Source organism: Dermacentor andersoni, chromosome 7 (assembly GCF_023375885.2).
Source record: "Dermacentor andersoni chromosome 7, qqDerAnde1_hic_scaffold, whole genome shotgun sequence".
NCBI classification, from domain to species: Eukaryota; Metazoa; Arthropoda; class Arachnida; order Ixodida; family Ixodidae; genus Dermacentor; species Dermacentor andersoni.
The window spans coordinates 81,675,306-81,698,925 of record NC_092820.1 but is presented as its reverse complement, the minus strand read 5'-3'; the positions used below and the strand labels follow the sequence as shown (position 1 = coordinate 81,698,925).

Genomic DNA, 23,620 nt, shown 5'->3' with positions numbered 1-23,620 from the left:
ACGCACAGGTAACAGCGTGAGCAGGGACACAACACCCGATCGCGCGTACACGCTAAACATCAAAGGCGCACGGTGGGCATCATTAAACGAAAACTTGGGGAGTGATCATGATCTGATTCGTACTTCACTTTCGACCCCAAAATTACGTAGAACGACTGGCACAACGAAATTAACCGACTGGTCAAAATACGGGGAGCTCCAACGGAACCTCGACACAGCAAAGACTCCCGGCAACATACAAGAATGGACAAAACTCATCCAGTCAACACACAAGGACACTACCAAAACCATAGAGCGTACGTCGGATGCCCCCGTGGTAGATTCCCACCTAGTAAATTTGTGGGACGAAAGACACAGATTAGTTAAGCGTTGGAAAAAGCAACGCCTCAACAAACAGCTACGTGCCCGCATAACACTTCTGGCGGAGGAAGCGCAACGACACGCTGACGAATTAGCGAAAAATGAGTGGGCTACGTTCTGCGGGTCCCTCTCGGGGACCTTGGGAACGGCTGGCACGTGGCGCATCCTTCGTGGAATGCTTGACCCGGCTGGCACACGCACGGAAAACAACAAGCGACTCCAAATCATCTCGGACAGTTTCCCAGGCACAGACGCGGAACTACTAGACAAACTGAAAGAATGATACATAGGACCACCACTAAACACAGACGCCCCAAACGAGACGCGACCATACTTTGGAAAGGCGAATTCCAAATTCACCTATGGAACCTTTCACCTATGCAGAAGTCTTTGAGGCAGCTCAAGCAGCCGCCAAAAACTCGGCTCCTGGCCCTGATGCCATCACGAACGCGATGCTTCGGAACCTGGACGCTAGAGTCCTGACTAAAATCCCAGAACTGTTCAATGGCGAGAGCTGGCTCAAAGGCCAATTGCCCCCGGAATGGAAACACGCTAAAATTATTATGATCCCCAAAGCTAAAAAGACCCCCTCAATAGACGCTCTGAGGCCCATTTCTCTCACGTCCTGCCTGGGTAAACTGTACGAACGAGTAGTACAAATAAGACTGCAGCTGTACCTTGAGGAAATAAGATGGTTTCCAAACACCATGATAGGGTTCCGTACGGGGCTATCCTGTCAAGACGCATTCTTACTGATCAGAGAAGAAGTTATAGCTAACGTCGCCCGCGGAGAGGAAAGACTAGTGCTCGCACTAGACCTCGAGGGAGCATTTGATAACGTTTCGCACAAAACAATATTGGAGGAACTCGAATTGACGGGATGCGGAGAACGAACGTACAACTACGTGCGGGCCTTTCTCGCAAACCGCACCGCCACAATAGGAATCGGTCAGATCGCTTCCCAAAAGTTCAATATGCCCAGTAGAGGAACACCCCAAGGCGCAATAATATCAGCTTTGCTGTTCAATATAGCGATGTGTCGCCTGGCGCGACAGCTGGACCAAATCCCCGATTTCGGTTACACACTGTACCCGGACGACATAACGCTGTGGGCAACAAGGGGCTCTCTGGGACACAAAGAACAAGTACCACAACAAGCAGCCGAGGAAGTAGACAAATTCTTGAGGAGCAGTGGCCTCAAACGTGCCTCCGAAAAATCGCAGATCATTCGGGTACACTCGAGGGGCTACATATCCAACGGACCTGTCAAGATCGTTGTGGAAGGACACACGGTCCAAGAAGTTAAGGTGATGCGGATCTTGGGCTTCTGGCTCCAAAGTAGCGGGAACGCATCCCACACCATCAAAACATTGAAAACTACCGCAAATAACATTGCGCAAATGATTCGTAGCGTAACTTATAGGAAAGTGGGCATGCAAGAACACGACACGCTGAGGCTCGTCCAAGCACTAGTAATAAGCCGAGTCACGTACGGCCTGCCCTACCACTTCCTTAGTCGCGAGGAGGAAAGGCAGGTCGACATCATAATAAGATCAGCATACAAAGCGGTGCTCGGTCTACCCAAGGGGACGTCCACAGATCGCCTGCTAGCCTTAGGAGTACACAACACATTCGAAAAACTAAAACAAGCCTCACTAATCTCCCAGAGGGAACGCTTGAGATACACTCACGCAGGACGGGCCCTACTGACAAGGGCACGTATTTCCCCACACCCACAATTTATCAGCGAACACGTATTACCACTACCAACCTCAACACGAGCTCGAATAACAGTGGCCCCCATACCCAAAAACATGCACCCTGAATACAATAAAGCAAGGCGAAAAGCACGCGCACAACATATTAGAGCAATGTATGAAAATAATCCCACGTCCAACACAATATACACGGACGCAGCAGCGTATGCGAACGTACACTCGAACGCCAGTGATGCCCAAAAGAACATCAGGAGGTACGCAGTGGCAATCGTCGACACGAAAGCACAGCAACAATTTACGGCACCCGTCAAGGCAGGTACTCCGGCGGCTGCCGAGACTTTCGCCGTGGCAATGGCCCTCGCTCACGCGGAGCGCACGCAAAAGAGCGTCACCATAATAACAGACTCTCAAGAAGCATGTCGCCTTTTTCTCAGGGGCCACGAGACCAAAACATGCCACTCAATAATACCGACAAAATTCGCCCATCATCACCGTATCCTATGGTGTCCAGGTCATACAGGCCTTGAGGGGAATTAACTGGCCGATTCGCTAGCCCGAGGTATTATCAATCGGGCCGACTCGACTGGGATGGCCCCAGGTAGCCACTGTAATGACCCCAATCCAACGAATGCCCGGGAAATTCTCGCTCATCAGCGTGCAACCAGAAAAAATACCCTCCCCCTCACCCACAAATCAGTGGAGAGGAAGCCGCCAGCTGGCGCAAAATTCAGACTGGGGTATTCCCCCACCTTAAATTACAGAATGCCATGTTCCCCACTCGCTACAGGCCCGACTGCCCGTGGTGCGGAGGCATACCAACACTACAACACATTACTTGGGATTCTGAATCACACCCGTTTGATAAAACACACCACACAATGGAACAATGGGAGGCACAGCTAACCAGCTCAGACCTGGCGGGACAACAGTCCTTCATACGAGAGGTCAAGCGGGCGGCCGAGGCCCGCGGGGCCTTGGACTAAAGGGTCTCCGACCACTACACGTAAATCGTTTGTCAATAAATGTTTCTCTCTTGTCTTGATCTTTATGACGCCTGTCGTGAAGCCGCCGCAGGAAACGCAGTGAGCGTCTCAAGCCCCAACCAGACGTGCGCGCTGGTACGCGGCCGCACGCGCAGCGCCTCGTCTGAACGCGCACGGCGTCAGGCGCCGAGGCCATAGAATAAAGAACAACTTTAGAGAAGGGAAACTGTACCTTCCGCAGTGGTTCGAAAATAAGCAGCGGCAGCGCATGGAACTTACCTAGGTGGACGCCAGATGACGCTGCTAAAACAGGAAGCGAAAATGCGCATTTTTTTTTTAGAGCATTATTCAACATGGCCGCTTTTTGCCGGTCGTGTACGCTTGTATCCGCTCGTACGCGCCGTACTCGTCTCGGCTGCCGCGTAGCCGGTGCGTTCTAATTGCCAGGAGACCAAAGAGCCTCTACTGACGCCCATACAAACAAGCCACAAGTGAGTGAACAGAACGTGCGACTTTATTGGCAGAAGACAAGCAGTGTATGTACATTCTCGTGCAATAGCAGAAATAAAATTTGTATGTCGAGATACACCGGAATCTTTGACTCGAGCTCGTAAACGGCTCACCGTCGTCGTCACACATGGCGGTCTAGTAACGAGCGACAACCAGCGGCTCATGCAGATTGGTCAGTGTCCCGCCTGTTTGCAGCGGCAGTCGGCGTTAAAGATGAGCAACTTGCACTGCGAAACAATCGGGTGAACCAGGCATCTGCTGCCGCAGCCAACACAGCGACATGGACTACCCGGCATTTTAGCCTTAACTCCTTTCCAACCTGCACGTTACTTTTCTTTCGGGGGCCGCTAATGTGTGGCTCGCACTTGGTGTCCCACATTGTCTCAATATGGACAAGTCGCTTTCGTGGGCATCACCTTCATCAGCCACTTTTGCGGGCCTTTGCACCCAACTTCACACACGTCGGACCATGTAAGCATGTATGCCGGTCTCCGTTCGTGCTTAATCGCGGCCGAGAAAGGCAACAGGCACAATTTGCCCATGGCTGCAGCAGGAAAGGCTGAACGTGAACGGGGAGCACGAATCACGGTGTGTAAATTGGGAGTCTATGTCGCTGTGCAGATTGCAGGAGCAAATGCTTACTTCGAGAAACTGCATTCCAGTGCAACTGACCAGGCCGCCACATCCGATAAGCATAACACGGCGACCGTAACCAAGTGAGATAACAGCAAAAATAAATGGCAATCATTCACCACATAGTGTTCAGAGAATACATTATACATTGGCTACAAACCATATGGCAACAGTGAGCATTCACATACACGGGTCTCTTAGGATACATTCAGCCGCCTACTTACAGGCATAATGCTTGCCTTCGTCGCATGTGGTGGTCTGGTAACGAGCGACAAACAGCAGTACAAACAGATTGGACAGAGCGTCGCACCTGTTTGAAACCACAGTAGCCGTTGAAGATGAGCAACTTCCATTGCGAAGCAATCAGGTGACGCAGACATCTGCTGCCACAAGCAACACAGCGAAATAGACTATCCGGCATTTTAGCATTAACTCCTTTCCAACCTGCATGTTTCTTTCTGTCGAGGGCCGCTAATGTGTGGCTCACATTTGGTGTCCCACTTTGTCTCAATATGGACAAGTCGCTTTCGTGGGCAGCACCTTCGGCAGCCATTTCTGCGGGCCTTTCCACTCGTGGCTATGAACTTAAAACACGTCGGACCATGTAGGCACGTATGCTGGTCTCCGTTCGTGCTTAATCGCAATTGAGAAAGGCCGCAGGCACAATTTGCCCATGGCTGCAGCAGGAAAAAATGAACGGGGAGCACCAGTTATGGTGTGTGTACACTGGGAGTCTATGTCGCTGTGCGGACTGCAGGAGCAGATGCTTACCTCGAGAGACTGCTTACCAATGTAACTGAGCAGGCCCCCACATCCGAGAAATGTAACACGGCGACCACAACCAAGTGGGGCAGCAAAACCAGATTCTGCAATCTATCATTCAGTGTAGCTTGCGCAAAGACCCAGGCTATCGAGGAAGAAGAGCAACCATCAACGAGACTAGGAATATGGAAAATGAGAAAGCTCGCATTCAAGAGAGAAGCCACCCTGCTCTGCAAGCATTGAAAGCCAAAAACATCAAGAAAAGTAAAATGGTGCATAGCAAACAGTGCGTAGGTTAATGCAAGAAACATGTCGATGTTGCATCAGCTATTTCAGGAGAGGAATCGTGCATGACAACATGCACTAAAAGGTACTGCTACAGATATGTTATGCTACTAGACAGTGACTGGTATTAAGTATCAGTGAAGAATCGGTTGACCTTTATGTTTGGATGAGGATGAATGATCTCTAACGAGAATGGGCAATGAAAAAGCTTGCATTTTTAGAAGAAAAATTACACTTAGCACAAATGGAATTGACATGGCCAGGAAGCTGATTAAGGGCAAACTGATGGAACTCTTTTGGCCAGCGTCGTCCGTGCTTGATCAGAAGTTGCAGGCGCATCTGAAGACGAAGAATTTCCATAAAGTCCTTTTTGAGTTACCTGGATGACTCAGCCAATTTGTCCGCGCTGGTGGAATGGTGGCTGAAGCTCTTTTCAGTCTTGACACAGTGCTCTGCAGACTTGATATCTCATGTAAATTCTTCTGCATGCGCTTCTTTGTTCGTGGTGTAAAAGCCTTGCAAATTCAGCTCCAGCCCCTTTCTGTTGGTGTGGATAGGAGCTCCTGTGATGACCAAGGTATGCTTGGGATGGACTCTGTTGGGGCAGAACGGTGACACATGAGATACAGCACAGATTAGCCAAAATCATGTGTGTTTTCTTTTATGTTTGAACCAATTATACTGAACCATCAACATGAGCAAACATTCATTTCTACTGCAAACAAATGATGTGTATCTCAAGACTAGCAAGACAATACAGCATATATCAGGCATATTTATTTCTGAACCACATGTTGTTTACCTTGTAGTAGCAGCCAATGTCCACACAATGGCCTTGTTGTAGCAGGCAGCAGCTTCTGTTTAGTGTGTGGAGTGTGTTGCTTTATACTGGTGCCATCCTCATTACTGCATGTCTGGAACAGAAATTTTGACTGAATCAGAAATTGAAAAAAGCACAATTTTGCAATATGAAATGCAAGAAGGTGTGACATATATATTGTAATGGTTTGCGACTACAGAACACATGCAAATATACCCTGTCTGTTCTACGGCGCTTAAGCAGCACGTTAAATAAATATTGCTGTTGTACATAAATTTATGCCTGCCTAACTATACAATGCATGTAAACAGTTTAAGTATTATTAAGATCACAAATGAGAACATTTGTGCGTTCATTTATACACTGGAGGAGATCACACTGCTGGTTCCACAAGCAAATACATGAAAGTCATGAAGCTATTAGAACTGATGCATTATTTTTCTGCGCGAACGTGATGCACTGCTGCACTACTGCAAAAATAAATGCCCTACGGTAAACCAAACTGAACAGCAAGAACATTTGGAACCAACAAGTACGAAATATGAGTGAATTATCACGCTTGCAACTGTTTAATACATTAAATTCTGTACTTTCACATCATTTTACCAAAGGATTATTCGATTTTGTGGACGAAAAAAGTTGCCGGCGGACTCGAAAATAAGTTTTATATGTATATTGTTAAGGCGACCCAGTCACCTATGGCCACGGCTACAATAACATGAAAAATGAGGCGCGCGTTCCGATATCGCTCTTTCTTTCCCGATTGTGTGTGTATAACGACAGCCTCGCAAGTAACGGTTTATTTAGGAAACAGCAACGGAGGATCCCGACTGCCATATGCTGAGCAGGATCTAGTCCGTTAACTTGTCTCCGCCTGTAAGTTAATGAGACGAATATTATATAACTATTCAAGCAGCGGTGTTAAACGACTCACCGTTATTGCCGTTGTCAGCCGCACCAGAATCCAGCTCCCGTTTCGATGCAGACGTGTTCCGAATGGCTCACGACCGATACCCAACTTTCGGGCTTACATGTCCGCTTGCAAACACGTCACTTCACCCCAGGTTAAATAACGCGTGACATCGAAGCGCAATAAACTAGTTTTAGCGAAAAACAAGCAACCAGTCTGAGCGCACGAACGAATGAATCCGTGCCGCCATGCACTCGAAAATACCGGTAAAAACTTTAAATCCAGGCCAGAGGTCACGTGAAAGATCGATGATGCTGAACGCTATTTGCGTTTATAATGACAAAGAAACAATAAACTTACTTACAAAGAATACAATATCAAATTAGCAATGATAATTTTGCCTTCGTTTTTATGTAATAAACGTGCTTCGGTAATTGTAGGAGAAAGTTTTCAAAAAAAATTGCGCTTATTACGGCGCCTCTAGCGAAAAATGTTCAAACTAACGTAAGCATCCCGAAGTGATATTACTATGCTAGTTTGGTTAGCAGCAGTGCGCGGTCGATTTTTTCGCCCTCTGTGGCCATTTGTTGAACTTGAGAGTGTGCGGGGCCTGCCGAGGCTGCATCGCATGTTGACGCGCGGCGGCGTGGAGACCTTGCACAGCTAGGTTTCTTGCACCGGAAGCTGCCGCTCGCGTCAAACGCCCGATGCGCTTCACGTGACGACGGCGAACCAACGTGACTTCCGGAACGATTCTTCGCGGGGCGTGCAGGCAAGCCCGGGCAAGCTGCGTGCGTTGTGATCGGAGTTCCGCGAGGGTTTTTGTATTTTTTGATGGCAGCCGCTTGAAGTCTTCAGCCGGCACGGGTGCATTATTAACGAAATGTCCATCGCCGAAGTTTGGGACCTGACGCAGCGTGCAGAACGCGTAAGGCACAGACCGCGCGAGTGATGCAATGCCGACGCTGCTGCAGGTTTCGCTGAGTTCACAATAGTGACAGTTGAGCTGACTGAACCACTAGGTGTCCTGCAACATCATTTTTTTTTTTAAATACAAGAACAAATTTTAAGTTAAAACTTATTGCGTGCTATTGCCATCTTTAGAACATTGCTTAACTTCACCGTTAAGCGTAGGCTGGGCTGCCTTTGAATCGCCGGGACGAAACGCGCGGCAACTCCTGCATCCTTTGGGTGCGCGCCCTCTTCCTCCGCCGAGCGCGACGCGACGTCGAGTGAGCGCGTTGCGTGCGGACGCGTTCCAACGCGTCCGTCTGGTTGGGGCATTAGGCTCGTTCATACGAGGCGTGCAAATCAAGCATGGGCTTCAACTTAAGTGCGTTTCTGAATACGGGGCGCAGTGTTACCTGCTCAGTAGTTACCAAAGTTAATCCAATGGTTGGTTTTGCACCCAGTTCCCTCAGCATAGTGGCCCGATGCACCAACCGGTGGACCTCGGACTACGCAGTGACCCAAGTTGGCGGAAAAGATGTTAAGAGCGGACATCTGGGTGACGTGTCCAAAGAATGCAAATGTATGGGTGCTATTCTCATTGTGTACATTGTGCGTAGAATATGTTTCAAAAATGTTTTGATTGTGTGCTCGTCTAGCGGTTATTTCAAGGTTTATTTTTTATTTTGTATGTTTTATGTACTTTTACGACGTTTACAAACTGTAAAGTACCATTAGGAAAGATGGTAAGTCACTGTAAGGAAATGCACAGCATTTATTGTTTCAAGCAATTTGGTAATGTGCAATTCACACTATCCATTTTCCCCCTTCTTGTCCTCCACCTTTTTCTGGAGTCTATTGGGCACACCAAACCTGCACCTTCTGCCGCACTTGTTCAGCTCGTGTCGACTCGCGCTCGACCTGCCGTCGCTTGCGTCCCTTCTCAGTCCTCCTTGCTCGGCGCTCAGCCTCTCAATCACGAGACGAACCCCATACGTCCATAGCGCACACGGAAGCCGTAACAACTGCCAGAGCAGGTAAACCCACCGCGCCTGCACCTATTCTCATCCTCCGCGACGCTTCGCCTCCTTTCTCCTTCCCCGCTTCGCTCAACACTGCCTAGACTTTCCTATAGGTACCGTTAGCTTTGCCGCGCGCTCCTTCGTACTTTCCCCGGCGCACGATTTTCTTCTCCAAATCCAGGCGCCTCGCTCCTCCGGCGCTCGCTTCCCTCGCGGCGACCCACATAATCTCGCCGATTTCACAGACGGCGCATGTGCAGTCAACCACAAAAGTTTAGGGACCACGAGATCTCAGAAAACGTTCAGTTTCCGAGCAACCTGTAACAGTATGCAGTAAAACCGAACAGACCAATTGTTCACATATTTTGGTAGAGGCTGTAAATGCGAATACTAGGCTACGTTATGAGGTGGCGCAGATATTCAGCTTTTCTTCTCAGATTTCGTGTTGCGTAAAATTTTGTGGTTGACACTGCGCTTGCGCGTAAGACCGTCGACGCTCACATGTCAGAACCAGCGTTGCGTTTATGACTGCTCTGGCTTCAGTTGGTGGCACAGGAAAAAGAAGCGGCGATATGTTTATTTACAAATACTCGGCTCCCTTTATGCAAATGTTATTTTTTTTACTTTTAGTCGCAAGAACTTAAAAGTATGACATTGCCTGTTACTTTCATTTCGCATTCCTTTTTTATTGCAAGCATGCGCCACTTGGCGTTGGGCAAGAGAAATAGGTGTCCACATATGTATAGCGTATTTCCTGGTGCAAGGTCTCGCACAGTGACTTCTTTTTAAATTTTTTTTTTCTCTGCAGTAAACATGTCGCCTTTTCTGCTCCCACGTGGCCACATATAGTGTCCTCACGTCACAACGCAGTATCCTCAAGAGAAATGAGACCTAAACTGGCTGCTGTATTATATGAATGTATTTGCAGTGCTTTCAACATCGTCACTATTTCGGTTGAATACAAATCAGCACCATAATTATTATTATTCGAACTGTATTTTTTCTGGGCTTCTTTTACTTCGTCATCTTAGGTATGTTAGCCATGCAAACTTGTTTATTCAAGGGACCAAGCATCAACATCGGCACCAGTTGCAGCAGCAGACCGCGCAAGCACGCGCCACGGGCGTAGAAGTCCGAGTCTCGTTCCTGTCAGCTACGCTCTGCACGCCTGGGAATCAGCAGCATTACAAGAGGTACGCTTGATGCACCTTTCCCAGCGGTAATTTTTTACGGGTTCTATAGCTCTTCGGTGTGGTCGCGTGCCATGTTTCTAGGGCCGTACCGTTTAACGTCATCATTAAAATCTACGCGAGCGCCCAATGCGTTTAAACCCGAACCGTTAGCTTTGCTAAGCTCTATACGACAGTTCTCGTGAGATCCCTGACGCTAAGCAACGTTGCTCATTGCATGCGAAAAAGGCCTGAAGTTGCTAACGCCCGCTTTACCGGCATGGAATAAGATTTGAAGTGGCCGCAATGAACACGGTCTCCGTGATTATTCGGTACAGTGGCTGCAATGGATATAGCCTCCGTGATCGAACGGCACCTTCTCGGAGGGCATTCCACATAAGCAACGGTTACGACATTCATCGATTTGTCCAGTTCCCATAGCTCTTGTGAGAGCTTTCAAAGATCAATCGTAGAGGCCACGCCTTGAGAGAGACGGTTACGGCATCCACCCGCGTTGTCAAGCCACTTCCGCGATGCAGCTTTGTGTGATATGTGATATGTTACCGTGACAAGTGGTACACTTCTTTCAGGGCATTCGCCACCACTCCACGGAACCGTGGTAGGCATGTCCTGAGAATACAGCATTAGCGTACCGTCTTCGCGTACCTTGCTAAGGCAGAGTATGAATGATGCAGCAAAAAAAATCTGGCTTTTGGAGCGTTCCGCACTGTCAACACATTACCAACGCTTACTCCGTGGTGCCACCTGCTAGGCGGAATTTGGCAGATACCTCTGGCCCAGTGCAGTCTCTCTAGGCCTACCAGCGTCAAGACAAAACACTGATCTCAGTACTAATGCCAAAACATTGCTGATACTTTGTGAGATGCTACCAACCGATGTACGATTTTACCATTTATTCTTGCTGCCCGCAGGGAGACCGAGTTTCCGCTTAATGTCTGCAAACTATTTACCTTTTCTGGTCTACAGTGTTACTGGACAGGCATACCAGCGCTGTTAATGTCAACGACGTATCTTGGTGCTTCGTATAACCTCAGTGCCCTAAACACGTTGTTGTGTTACAAGTGTGTTCTTGGGAAAAAAACTAAAAAGTCAATGTGTTCACGATTACGCCACAGCCGAAAATTTACGCCAGCGGCGACGCAGAATACTTTCGAAGTGAGAAACAATGCGACAAGACAAAGACTGACGGAGAGTCGGCAACACACGCGCTGTATAGCCTCAAGGTGTGGTGGCTAGAAGTTGTCCATACTCAAGGGAAATGTTTAAGAAAAATTTTTTGTCGACTTTCTGTCAGTTTTCGTCTTGCCTCGCTGTTTCCGGCTTAAAACGCATTCAACTTTAATTACCCTAACGTCGCTCACTGCTGGAGTGAAATCTATTTGGTTACGGCATTGAGAGGATTTGTGTTTCGTCTGGTTCAACTCTGCACTACCAGGTGGAGCCACCTGCCCAACCGCTCACGTAACCTCTCCGGTAACCTCGTGCTCCGCAAACGGTAAGTCTGCAAACCTCCTCGCGCCTCGCGAAACCGTCTGGGAAGATTTCCGGCTACGCGTTTGATAATGAGCCACGCAGCAGAGCGAGCGCTTGGGCCTGGCCCGCCCAAGTATCAAATCTGCATTCTATGCAGCTTGACTAGACAGCGCAATTATTACAACCTGTGAAGTTACTGCAGAAACCATCCTCCATTATTATTCAAATCAATGCGAAAGGTTTTCCAAATTAAACGGTGCAACTGTAGAAGTACGTGGCTTGGAGCAACTTTGTTATAGGGTTTTCGCATTTATGCGGCCCTGCCGCCGAGGCCCGGGAGACCTTCACTATCTTCCGCCTTCTTTTTCACCTGCCTCCATTGCTGCTACTGTTGTTGGTACCAAACGAGGTGGTGCCATGTTGCGGGGCCGCGAACACACCATCTCCTTCACGTCGACCAGAACGTGCCGATTTTGACCACGACTCCCGAGCGGCCGCCATGCATGAGACATTTCCCTCACACAAACGGGTTCCGGTGCGTCACCAGGCGCTCAGACACCTCGTCGAGGGGCGGAGGGTACTAGGGCCTCTCGAGGTACGAGAATCTCTTGCTTCCAGGGAGGCACGGTCCCGTGCCGCGGGTTTCTATTTACGCCCACGCCCAGTGCTCGACCGCTGCGCCGCCATGCGCCGCTCCCGGGTACCACGTTTCTAGGTATTTTCTTCCCTGAACAGCCACGACGAGCGTCCTTCCAGGTACTTCGCAGGACTAGGAAGATATTATGCGTGGGCGCACAATCTGCTCAGCCAGCTGTCGCTAAGAGAGAATAGGTTTTTCAAAACACGCCGCCTAGGCTATTTCGAAATAAAAATTGCGCGACGAAGCTGCAGTAACAACGGACGAAATTTTCAGTCTGGATAAGGGGATAAAGGAATGTGATAAGAAGTTGGTCATGGTGGGCGAGGCGCTTTCATCTACAAAAGCTGGTATAATTTTGGGACTTGGGGGGTTTCCTCCACAATGAGCCATATCAGCGCTGCAATCAAGCGTCCTTTCCTTCTTTACATCACTCTCTCTTCCAGCCGAAACAATACCAAGGCACAGGTGCCACACACGACACATATATTAAACTACGGCGCGACGTCCAAGAACAAAAAATAAATCACCCAGAAACTCGTCTGGGAGTTGCACTAAGTATGCGTAAGTATAGTGCCACTCGCTCATCTCCAGGCAGCCCGGTGTCATTACCAATGTTATGTAACTTGATTAGGCCAGCACTTACGATAGCGCAGTGGCGGCACGAACTGGTGCCGCCGGTGGCGAAAGGAGCATGGATGGCGCAAGCAAATTACTGCAGGTGGAGGCGCCAAGTGGCGCTGATGACGCTCCGATCATTATAAGCCATTATCGCTTTTTAGCGCCTTATCCATCCGCGTCGAACCATCATGAACCGTGACCGACGTACTCAGGCGGCGGCTTCGTGCGGCATTGCCGCACGGGCCACACCTTAAAAGCGATCTGCGATGCCTGCAAAGAGTGCCGACTGCTGATAGCTTCGCGCGCTGTGTTCTCGCCGCTTCGTTGGCGTTCAAGCGAGATGATGCGTGCTATCTCTAAAGTGGTCTTCTCGTTGGGTTAGCATACAAATGCTTATTCGTTTACAATTAAAATTTACCTACACCCTGCCTGGGCAATTTACCTACACTCTGCGAATGCGGACCTGGCCGAGCAGACTGCGCAGCCCAGGCACAGCCAGGGATGGTGCGACGGCACAACCGGTGTGCCGTGTCGCTTCGGTGAAAAAGTACATTGAAAAGTGATACGGGTGGACGACGCATGGCGGCGCAGTGGTCGAGCGCTGGGCTTGGCCATAAATGGAAACACGTGACCGTACCCCTATTAATTAAGGTAACCCATGGGCGTGGCAGAACGCTCAAACGAACTCGCGTCCTCCCGAGGAAACGCTCACTCGAGCATCGCCCCATCTACGACCCATGACACCATGATGCACGTCCGATTGGAACCAGACGCCATCGCCGACGCCACACGCCAGGCTTAATTCGACTTCAACCAAGTGAAGTACGCGATTGCCTTCCGCAAGTGCCGGTCTCCCACACTGTAAAATAATTTACACCCCTAAGGGTTTTTTTGAGTGTCTATAACTAACCCCCTAGCACCCTAGAAAAAGGTGGGTTTTATAGGCAATTACACCCTTATGGTGGTTATTCTATATTCCAATAACACCCTATCCCTTGAGGGTGTTTTGAACAACATATTACCCTTCGACCCATGGGGTGCAAGGGTGTGATCAGGAATATATTACCCCTTCACCTATCGGGTGTAATGAGCAATATAATAGCCCTTGCTATAAGGGTGTTGAAGTACGGCATGTTGAAGCGGGTACACATGCACTTCATTGTTTGTTTCGTAAGTCTACAATCAGGCTAGCACACAGAAATGTTATGTACGGTGTGCATACAATAGGTAATGTGTTTCCAAATGCATGGCATAGCAACTTTGAAGAAAACACATAATCACGTGTGAGTGTTCTGAGTGAAATAATCCATTTACCACAGATACAGGAAGAGTGACTGCATGGAGGGTCATTTATTCTAGCCACCTGTACAATATTTAGAGCTTGCACTACGCCTTGTATGAGGTGACAAGTCTTGTGGTCGTTCTACACTGAAGAACAGTCTTATTCAAACCAATGTTCCAGGGCACAGGCGAGGCTGGTGATGCCTTTGTGTAGCTCCATTCCAATGTCCTAAGGCGAGCCATCATAGATGAAGCCATTTCTTCATTGATCGCTGTAGCCATCTGCTTGTTTTCTACCTGCAAAATGATTTGTTGCAATTTAATGTCAGGAAAAGTACACGAAACATGACAAGCAGCGCTTCCCTGCATCATTCACTTAAATATTTCAAGATCACATGAAGACCAGGATAAAGAAAACAAGCACAGATGGTGCTTACTTCCAAGAAATCGTTATTTCGAAAGAATAAGGCATTTATTCTGCCACATCATGAATGTAGGAGAGAGAGGCTACACAATTATATGAGGGCAATTCAGAAATTACTGCCTCCAAGCCCACTACTTTGCCAATATTACTGCAAACATTTTGAACTCTTTATCACTGATGCGCTTATGTTTATGCTATCGAATGTCGCCTCACCATCCTATCTCTTCTCGTTCCAGAGTAATCGAGCAATTTATGGCATCCAGTGGTGAAGTCCAGTTGAAACAGCAGGCTGTAATTGAATTTCTGACTGCGGAAGGTTGTGCGCATATCAACATTCATCGCCATCTGACTGCAGTTTACGGGGATGCCTGTGTTGACGTCAGCACTGTGCAGAGGTGGGCAAGGACTGTGAAAGACCAAAATCCTGCCGCATCACATCTCCAGGATCAGCACCGAAATAGACGGCCCACAATGGCTTCTGATGAGGGTCATGAACATCAGGCAGATAAGTTGACTCAGGGCAATCGCAGGATCTAGCAACACCAGATTGCAACAACACTCGCCATTTCCATTGGCTCAGTGAACCACATCATTAAAGACCTGCGTTACAAGAAGACTTGCGTTTGTTGGGTGCCACGGCAACTGAAGACTGACATGAAAAAGTTCAAGAATAGCCAACAAGTTAAAATCTTCTTGTAACCCAGGAGTTTCTTAATTATCTGGTTCACTGAACCAATGGAAATGGCGAGTATTTTTGCAATCTTGTGTTGCTTGATCCTGCGATTGACCCCATTCAACTCGTCTGCCTGATGTTGATGATCCTCATCAAAAGCCGTTGCAGGCCGTCCAGTTCGGTGCTGATCCTGGACGTTTGATGCGGCTGGATTTTGATGTTTCACAGTCCTTGCCCACCTCCGCACAATGCTGACTTCAACACAAGCATCCCCGTAAACTGCTTTCAGATGGCAGTGAATGTTGAAGGGCGTAGAACCTTCCGCAGTGAGAAATTCAATTACAGCCCGCTGTTTCAAGTGGACATCATCACTGGATGCCATGCATTGATCGATTACTTTGGAACGCGAAGAGATAGGAAGATGGGGCAAGTGACATTCTATAGCATAAACATCAGTGCATTAATGATAAAGAGCCAAAATGTTTGCAGTACTACTGGCAAAGTAGTGTGTTTGGAGACATTATTTCCTTAACCGCCCTCATATTACAGCAATAACGCTGGGCAGTTTGTTTTTGTGTGTGACATCTGACCCAAAACTACAATTTGGAATGTGCACAAATAAAGATGCTCGTGTTGAGTCCAATAAATTGCTTACACATATATCAATCCTTTCTTATGCAATAAGTTTACAATGAGAAACCACATCATCTCACTGCAACTTTTCCCTACAAGCAAGTTATATTGAAAATAAGGTGCAGCCATATGCTTCACTATGCATTGCAGGGTAACCATCAAGAGGTGCTTTGACATTAATGCCTTGTTCCCAAAACCAATAGTGTAAATGCCAACCATTATTTCACAGGAGGTGGTGGCCACAAGGCAAAAACAAATTCGCAGGGTTTACGTGCCTAAACAATGACCTTACGTTCATCGGTTAGTATAACACATGGCATTGTTGTTTTGCCTGCCTCCTCAGGAATATACATTATTTATGGGAGTAGAAATCAGCATTTTCACAGAAGCTTGCTCCTTTAACAAGAGACACAAACGATGCTGTTCTTCAGATTTCCCAGGCAAACAATGCAAGCATCACTATACTCACTATCACAAACAATGCAAGCATCACTATACTAAGCATCACTAAGCTGACCTTTATTTTTTTTCTTAATCTATGACCTACACAGTGGCTGGTAACAACCCCTCTCTCAGAACTATTTGGCATCTCTACTAGAAGCCCTACCTACACTTTTTAACATCATCTTAGACATCTCCACTAAGCAAGCACATAATCCTGCTGGTATTTTTATTACAGAGGTTTTCACTAAAGATCTTCCAAGCAAGAACTTTTTAGCATCTGATCATTTAGATGCTTTGAACTGGAACAACACAGTGAATGCATCATGCTTAACAGAAGTTTAGCTATTTTAATCAAAGCACAGTTAAAGCCTTTCATGTATGAAGTTTGTCATCTGCTTTCACTTGATCTTGCTGGTTATATGATTGTGAGTTACACTAAGATCAAACATTCTAATGGCCAACATCTTTCATCTGTGACGCGCAGAAAACTTTAGTGCACTTGTCAGTGTTGTTACGGCATTCTTAAATCTGATGATTAGGCTGCTGGCTGTTTAGCACTGTAGTGGCATTGTACAGGGTGATCATTTTTAAGTTTTATGGAATTTTTAAAAATTTCCTGTGGCAGATGGCATAATTCTTGTCCTTGAGCTAGATTATTTGAAGAGGTGGACATCACTAGCATAAGAAATCGAAACACATGTCCGACTAATTAAAAAAAATTCACTATTCACTTTGTCACTAATTATTTTACTGCACATATTGCAATTTACGAATTGTAGCCAGTGAGCTTGGAAGACGTGTGCACTTGAACTTCCATGATGACACCAGTTTAGGAATAATTCCCTGATAAAGAACACTACACAAGGGTGTTCCAGTTACTTTTGTGCATCAGTGCATAAAAGCACATTTTGTTAAAAAAGTAAGTGGAACAACAGTGCATTTTTACGGCAAGTTTGATGGTACATATCTCCAAACTGGCGTCATTCTGGAAATCAATTCCAGAGTGGATGCATCTTGTAATTTCACTGGCTATGATTCGTAAATTACAATATGTGCTTCATATATGTGGTGGCACTGGCAAACACTCCTAGAGTTCTACTAGGAAACATAAATACCGAAGAAAGTGGATGGGGAAAAGGCACCTGTTGTAGTTCAATTGGTAAAGCATCGCACGCGTAATGCGAAGACGTGGGTTCGTTCCCCACCTGTGGCAAGTTGTTTTTTCATCCACTTTCATTTTCAGTAATTTATAATTTCTTTATTTCATTTACTAATCACAAGTAATTTACCCTAAGTTGTCCTTGGTGTTAGTGTTTGCTGGCTTCTTAGGATAAGATTAATAAACATCGGCCCCTCGGTTAAGCCACTTTCTTTTTGTTTATATGAGCCATGAAGTAATTAATTGATAAGCTAATTAATAGATTTTCGTTAATTAGTTGAACATGTGTTTCGATTTCTCGTGCAAGATATGTCTGCCTGTTTGAATATTCCTGCTCAAGGACTAGAATTATGCTATATGCAACAGGTTATACTTAAAAATTCCAAAAAACTTAAAGTCATCACCCTGTATAAAGACACTGTGAATTTTAAAACAAGCTTCAGTGAACCTTACTGAATTAGCAAATGGCCAGTGTAACTAGCATGATTATCCTGGAAATCTTTTGTAGCTTATAAGCATAGAGCATTTCACTTACACATTTAGGAATGCGAAATTTTCTTGAAATCAGCCCTTTCTTTTTAACAGCTAGCATCCCTGCCAGTTTGGTTAGACATAATGTTGCATGACTTCAATAGTACTGCAAAATCAGATTTCCTTTCTGCTCCCAGTGTCTAGTGATATATCTTTACCAGTGCCCTTAGCAGCTGAGATAACTAATGTTCCTGCAGGTAAATATCAGAAAACATTGCGATAACAGCCAAGTAAATGCAATCATGCGTCTTGTTTACAATACAGCATGTGCTCTACCTCCTGCCAAGTTTGTTCTCCATATCAGGCCAGCATGCAACTTGTACAAGAGGCACCTTTCGCATGCATGAAGATATTTTATGAGGTTATGGTAGTGTCAAAATATGACATCAACCATAATGCCTTAAACTATTATATGAAACACTTGTAGAAAGATAGAAAAGGCACCAATCTTGAGTTTATCACGTTCGGTTTACAGTACCATAGTAGAAATGGCTCAACTAGTACAGGTACGCAAACGGGCTAGTTGATATTGGTCGATGACGTTCAACAATGTGAACTCGACAAAGGATGGAGAATGAGGCGATAGCATTTGTCTCCATTTCTCGCCACTTTCGACGTCCTTTGTACAAGTCCGCACTGTTGAACATCATGGGTCAACTAGTACAGCCTGAAAAAAATGTCATGAAAGGAAACTTGGCTCTCAACCTCGACAATTCTGCCTGTCAGGTATTATGGTTTCTTCAGAACTTATTTCTTTATAAAAAGTCATGCCCATCAAGTAAAGCTTACTGAAAGAAATGAAGAACAACATCAACACCTCTCAAGGCACATGCATCAAAGGAGTTAGAGCATCATACACATTACCTTTAAGTGCAAAAGTATTGTTTTTCTTAGGCAAACTGCATTTCTAGTTTCTTAAAGCCTATATATTCATTTGTCACAGCTATGGGAAAATCACAAGGTGGAAAAAGATGTGTTGGTGCAATTTCAACATTTATGTACAACAACAAAAGGTAAAGCACAGGAAGTCTCACTGCTCCTCTGTCTAAATGACACTCAGTTTCATTTGTCATGTCCACTCCCATCCTGATGGCAGCAGAAACAGGAAGAGAGCAGCGTGGTTCAGAAAGCAGACGAAGGTGCTGATATCCTAGCTGACATAACGAGTAAAGAAGGGAGCTGGTCAGGCCATGTAGTGCAGACTTGAGACATCGTTAACTAGCGCGAAAAAAACAACGGACGACAGCTAGAAGCACACACGACAGAGCTCTAGGCTTCAACTGAAATTTGGCTACACAGAAACATAGGATCCAGGGGATGTGACCTCGACGGATGGAAGCAACATTCATCTCTCCCTTTCCCTGTCTGACAAAGGAGGTATCGGAGCAAATTGATGGATAGGTTCATTTCGAGATACAAACACTCTTTTCGGTGAGAGCCAGGGAAGGGGTGCTTACACACCTATCACCCACTTTTTGATGCAAAGTGCTTCGAATATTTTCATGTCGACCTGCCTCTAGAGCCGCATGGGCAGATGAGCACTTTGAAACTGCTCAGTGCATGAGCACCTACAGCAATGATTGGCCAGATGGCCACCAGCCACTGACAGCTGCCCTATCTTGGTTCCCCGAAGCAGCCTTTTAAACACCGACCTGTTTGACTTGAGGGAACACAGGGCTGCTTTCAGTGCCTTAGTGGCTAGTGGCCACCTGGCCAATTATCGCCATACATGCTCATGCACCGAGCAGTTTCAAAGCAATCGTGCGCTCAGGCAGCTCCAGAAGCAGGTTCATAGGGAAATATACGAACCACTTTGCATAAAGAAAGTGGGGAACAGGTGTGTGAGCAGCCGTCCTTGGCTCTTACCAAGAGTGTTCGTATGTGAAATTAACCTGTTCATCAATTTGTTCCGATAGCTCCTGTGGTTTCCAACAGTCAACATTCTGTGCATCCCATGTTTCTGTGCAGCAAAAATTTCAGTTGAAGTCTCGAGTTCTGTCTTATGTGCTTCTTGATGTTGTCGTCTTTTTCACGCTAGATATTGATGTCTCAAGTCTGCAATGAGCACCAACTAGCCCAAGTGCCTTCTTCAACCATGTAATGCATAGGGCAGATAACCGGTGGCACATTCGAGTTACAGAACTGATGCCAAGGGAAGAGAAGGGTAGTCAAGGACGGTAGAGAATTAGACTGTATGATGAAGTCGGGAAATTTGCAGGCTTCACTTCGAATCAGCTAGCGCAAGACAGAGGTAATTGGAGCTCACTGGGAGAGGTCTTCATCCTCCAGTGGAAAAAATATGTAGGCCAATTGTGATGAAAAAAGTATACCTGTCGGCTCAGACACCTTCCCTGTCTTTTGAGCAATGTGTAGGCCCAAGACAATCGGCCGGTTCCCATGCAATTGCTTCATGCTGACTAACTGCATGGGCACAAGAAAACAACTCACCATTAATACCACCCGAGATTGACCACTTAATAAAAGAACCTCTCAAACCTGCAAACACAATTAAGCATTTACCAGCTTAATACATACATATATACAAGCCAAGAATAGTTACAATAACCATATGCTTTATAACTAGACATTAGAATAAGGTAGTGAAACGTAGAATAGCCGTAGGATGTTCAGTGCAGTTCATTTCAGAAATACTGTCGACCAATGACAGGACGCCTTAGGCAGGGTTCAGTCGTACAACAAGAAAACAAATAGTAGTAGTAATAAGCATGCGTGCGTGAAATCAAAAAACGAGTTCAAGGTCGAGAAAAGAATGATTAGGCTCGATGTACTTATTTACACAAAGATAAATTCATAAACAAATAGCGCAACCACGCGTTCATCCGCAACGGCACGAAAGCTTCTAGAACAAACAAGTACAACTGAAAACGAAGGATAACCACATAGCCGGGATGGTTGTGGTTCTTTTGTATTAGTTCTAGCGATGAAAGCACAAGCATTGCAAGCTACCTGCGTCGTTACCTACCACGTGACCTGGGACAAAAAATAAAAACAAAACGAGTGCAAGTACACAAGCGACATTTAATACGGTTGTCACACTGCACACTTTTGGCCGCGATCGATCCTGACTGGGATCGAATTTCTGGTCAAGTTTGGCTTCCTTGCTGAATCTGCGGACGGGAGTCAATCGCGGTCGAAAATTTCGATCCGGAACAGGCTCAATCGTGATCGAAAGTGGCCGTGTGACACCGGTATAAGTATGCGCCCATCTTTAGCAACAGAATGAATTAGCCAAACGAAAGTATTATTTACCTGCCTGCGCCGTATACTGACGCGTAGCAGTACTTAATTCTCTACAACTCAATGTGCTGTCACAATTAGTTGAGGACACACGAACAATGAAACATCCGATATATTTTCATTTCTTTTTCACGTTCGGTGCCCGTAGGCTCCGCCTGAAGTACACATACTACACTCGCATCCAACACACCTTGTGCTGTCCTTTAAAGAAATTACGCGAAAATTACTACCACAATGACGCACCATAAAAACGCGACGCTGAATGTGACCACGTACGTACCTTTTATATGAGCCGTCCATGCGCCTTGCAAAAGGCCCTCGGTTTGAAGGCGGAGCGCTGTCACGATGTATACTCTGGGCACGCCATTTCGTTTACGTAGTGGATGGACGATGTTGACGATGGATTCCGCCGAAAAAAAAAGTCCACTTTATCACTGGTCAGGCCGAATGGAAGATGTTTTCTCGTTGGCCACGAATGACGGCCGTCGTAGGCATAGTAAACACACTGTCACAAAGAAACACCGATGTCGTAGGCCGCTACTGCCTTTCTTTCTCACGCATAATCGCGTCGCCTTCAGTCCGGATGCTCCCTTCGCGTCGATGAGCACGAAAGTACACGAAAACAACGAGGTGGTGCAACCTAAACGTAGCGAAAAACAATCTAATTACTCACAACTTCAAGACTGTCACGGAGAACACACACATGTGCACCCGGCGGCCCGCCGCGAGACTCAGCAGCGATCGCGGCGACACCCGTCGGTGGAAGTTATTTCAATTTCGGTTTCGTTTTCAAGGCATAAATACATATATTCTTTTAAACTACGTGTGTATATTGCTTTCGAGGCTATTTATTTTACGCTACCTCTAAGCAATTATTATTATTATTATTATTATTATTATTATTATTATTATTATTATTATTATTATAATAAACAACAGAGGCAGATCCCACGCACTGTGGGAATCGACATAAGCGCAGCTTGCTGTTCTATTTGCGTTCACTGACGATATTTGGCGATGATGTTGACGGCCTACCACAGTCGTGATGTGATGTTGAATGTTATAATACAGAAAGACGTGCTTGCACGAGGCGCTGTTGCACGCCATTTTTCGTAGCTTACGTGAAAGTTAACGTTCTAATTCCCTAACACGAGCGCATCGCATCGGGGCTGAAGCGTTGATTTGCCGAACAGCCGTTTGCGTGTTGTCGTCTTGACGCTGCGGTGCTTTAGTGCGGCTTTGCGTCTCTGCATGCCCTGAGTCAGTGATCCACGTGCACAAAACTGCGCGGTGCTTACTTTTTAGAAATAGCAGAAACGTGCCCTTTCATACCTTGAAGTAAAATTATTACTGTTTGCCCGCAACTGTTGCCATGTTTAGTAGTAGTGCTCCTTTTATTGAGGAGACCCCAAACGAAGCATGCTTTGTGTTTGTAGAGTGTGAGACCGGGCTAGTTGGTATTCCATGCTGAAGTGACTAGTGCTGGAGGGGACACGGGGCACAAAAGGGCGACCACGGCGACAGCGCCCTTACCTTCTCCGGCGATCATCCCATGTATGCGAGCTGCCACGGCGAAAAGTGGCATTATTTACCCAGTTCGTCTGGGTGTTGGCTTTAAACATTCTCTTGTCTCGTCGTTAGTCTTCCAGATGGCATTGTGTCGATGACCAGGGTGTTTCAGTGGGCATTATGACGGCCAAAGGGGTCCAGAGAGTATTGTAGCGATGCCCACAAAGTTCTCGCTAAAAGGGCTCGCACACGCCTTCCCCGAGTCCCTCTCATGTACATTATGCACGCTCTAAAACCACCCACCGCCGCGGCTGGCAAGGCAGTGACAGCAGCAGCAGCAGAATTGGAAATTATAAGTGAGGAGGCATAGAAAGCTTCGCTTTAAAATCTAGCAGAACGCCTCTGTGCACACTGTAACCTGTCATCCAGAGCTCTGGTGTTTTGACAGAGTTCAATTTCATTCTACAAAGTATTTCCCGTATTCAGCATGTGCACCTGTCCTACCCGTCTCGCGAGGGGAGACGGGCGAGTCTCGCGTAGGTCTGCATATGCCAAGACATCTCGAACGTACTTTGCAGGTGGGCAATCGCGCGCACACTTGAAAAATGCCTCGCCACTGTTCCGTGAACAAAGATGGGTCTGCAAATGGCCCGCCAATTTCTGGAATCTCATTCTATCTATAATGATTGGCTTAATGTCCTATCCATGCAGGTAATAATACTGTCTCCAATTTGGGAGGGGAAATATTTGAGTAAATAGCGCTGTTAGTCGGTGTGGCAAATACTGTATGCATCGCAAATTGTACGTTGGTTCTCTATACTTTCTCACATTTCCCT

At 46.6% G+C, this 23,620-nt stretch overlaps 1 protein-coding gene and 2 long non-coding RNA genes across 4 annotated transcripts in view; all 3 read right to left on the bottom strand.

Moving 5' to 3' along the window:
- Positions 1 to 23,620, bottom strand: part of LOC126534797 (uncharacterized) — a 72,583-nt gene that overhangs the window by 38,206 nt on the left and 10,757 nt on the right. The gene's annotated exons all lie outside the window — the stretch shown is intronic.
- On the bottom strand, positions 5,352 to 7,179 carry LOC129385730 (uncharacterized). Its single transcript, XR_008613257.2, has 3 exons — positions 7,006 to 7,179; positions 6,054 to 6,165; positions 5,352 to 5,846 (listed from the first exon to the last, which is right to left on the bottom strand). It is a non-coding gene; the product is annotated as an uncharacterized lncRNA (long non-coding RNA).
- On the bottom strand, positions 14,193 to 22,101 carry LOC140219438 (uncharacterized). Its single transcript, XR_011895716.1, has 2 exons — positions 21,556 to 22,101; positions 14,193 to 14,450 (listed from the first exon to the last, which is right to left on the bottom strand). It is a non-coding gene; the product is annotated as an uncharacterized lncRNA (long non-coding RNA).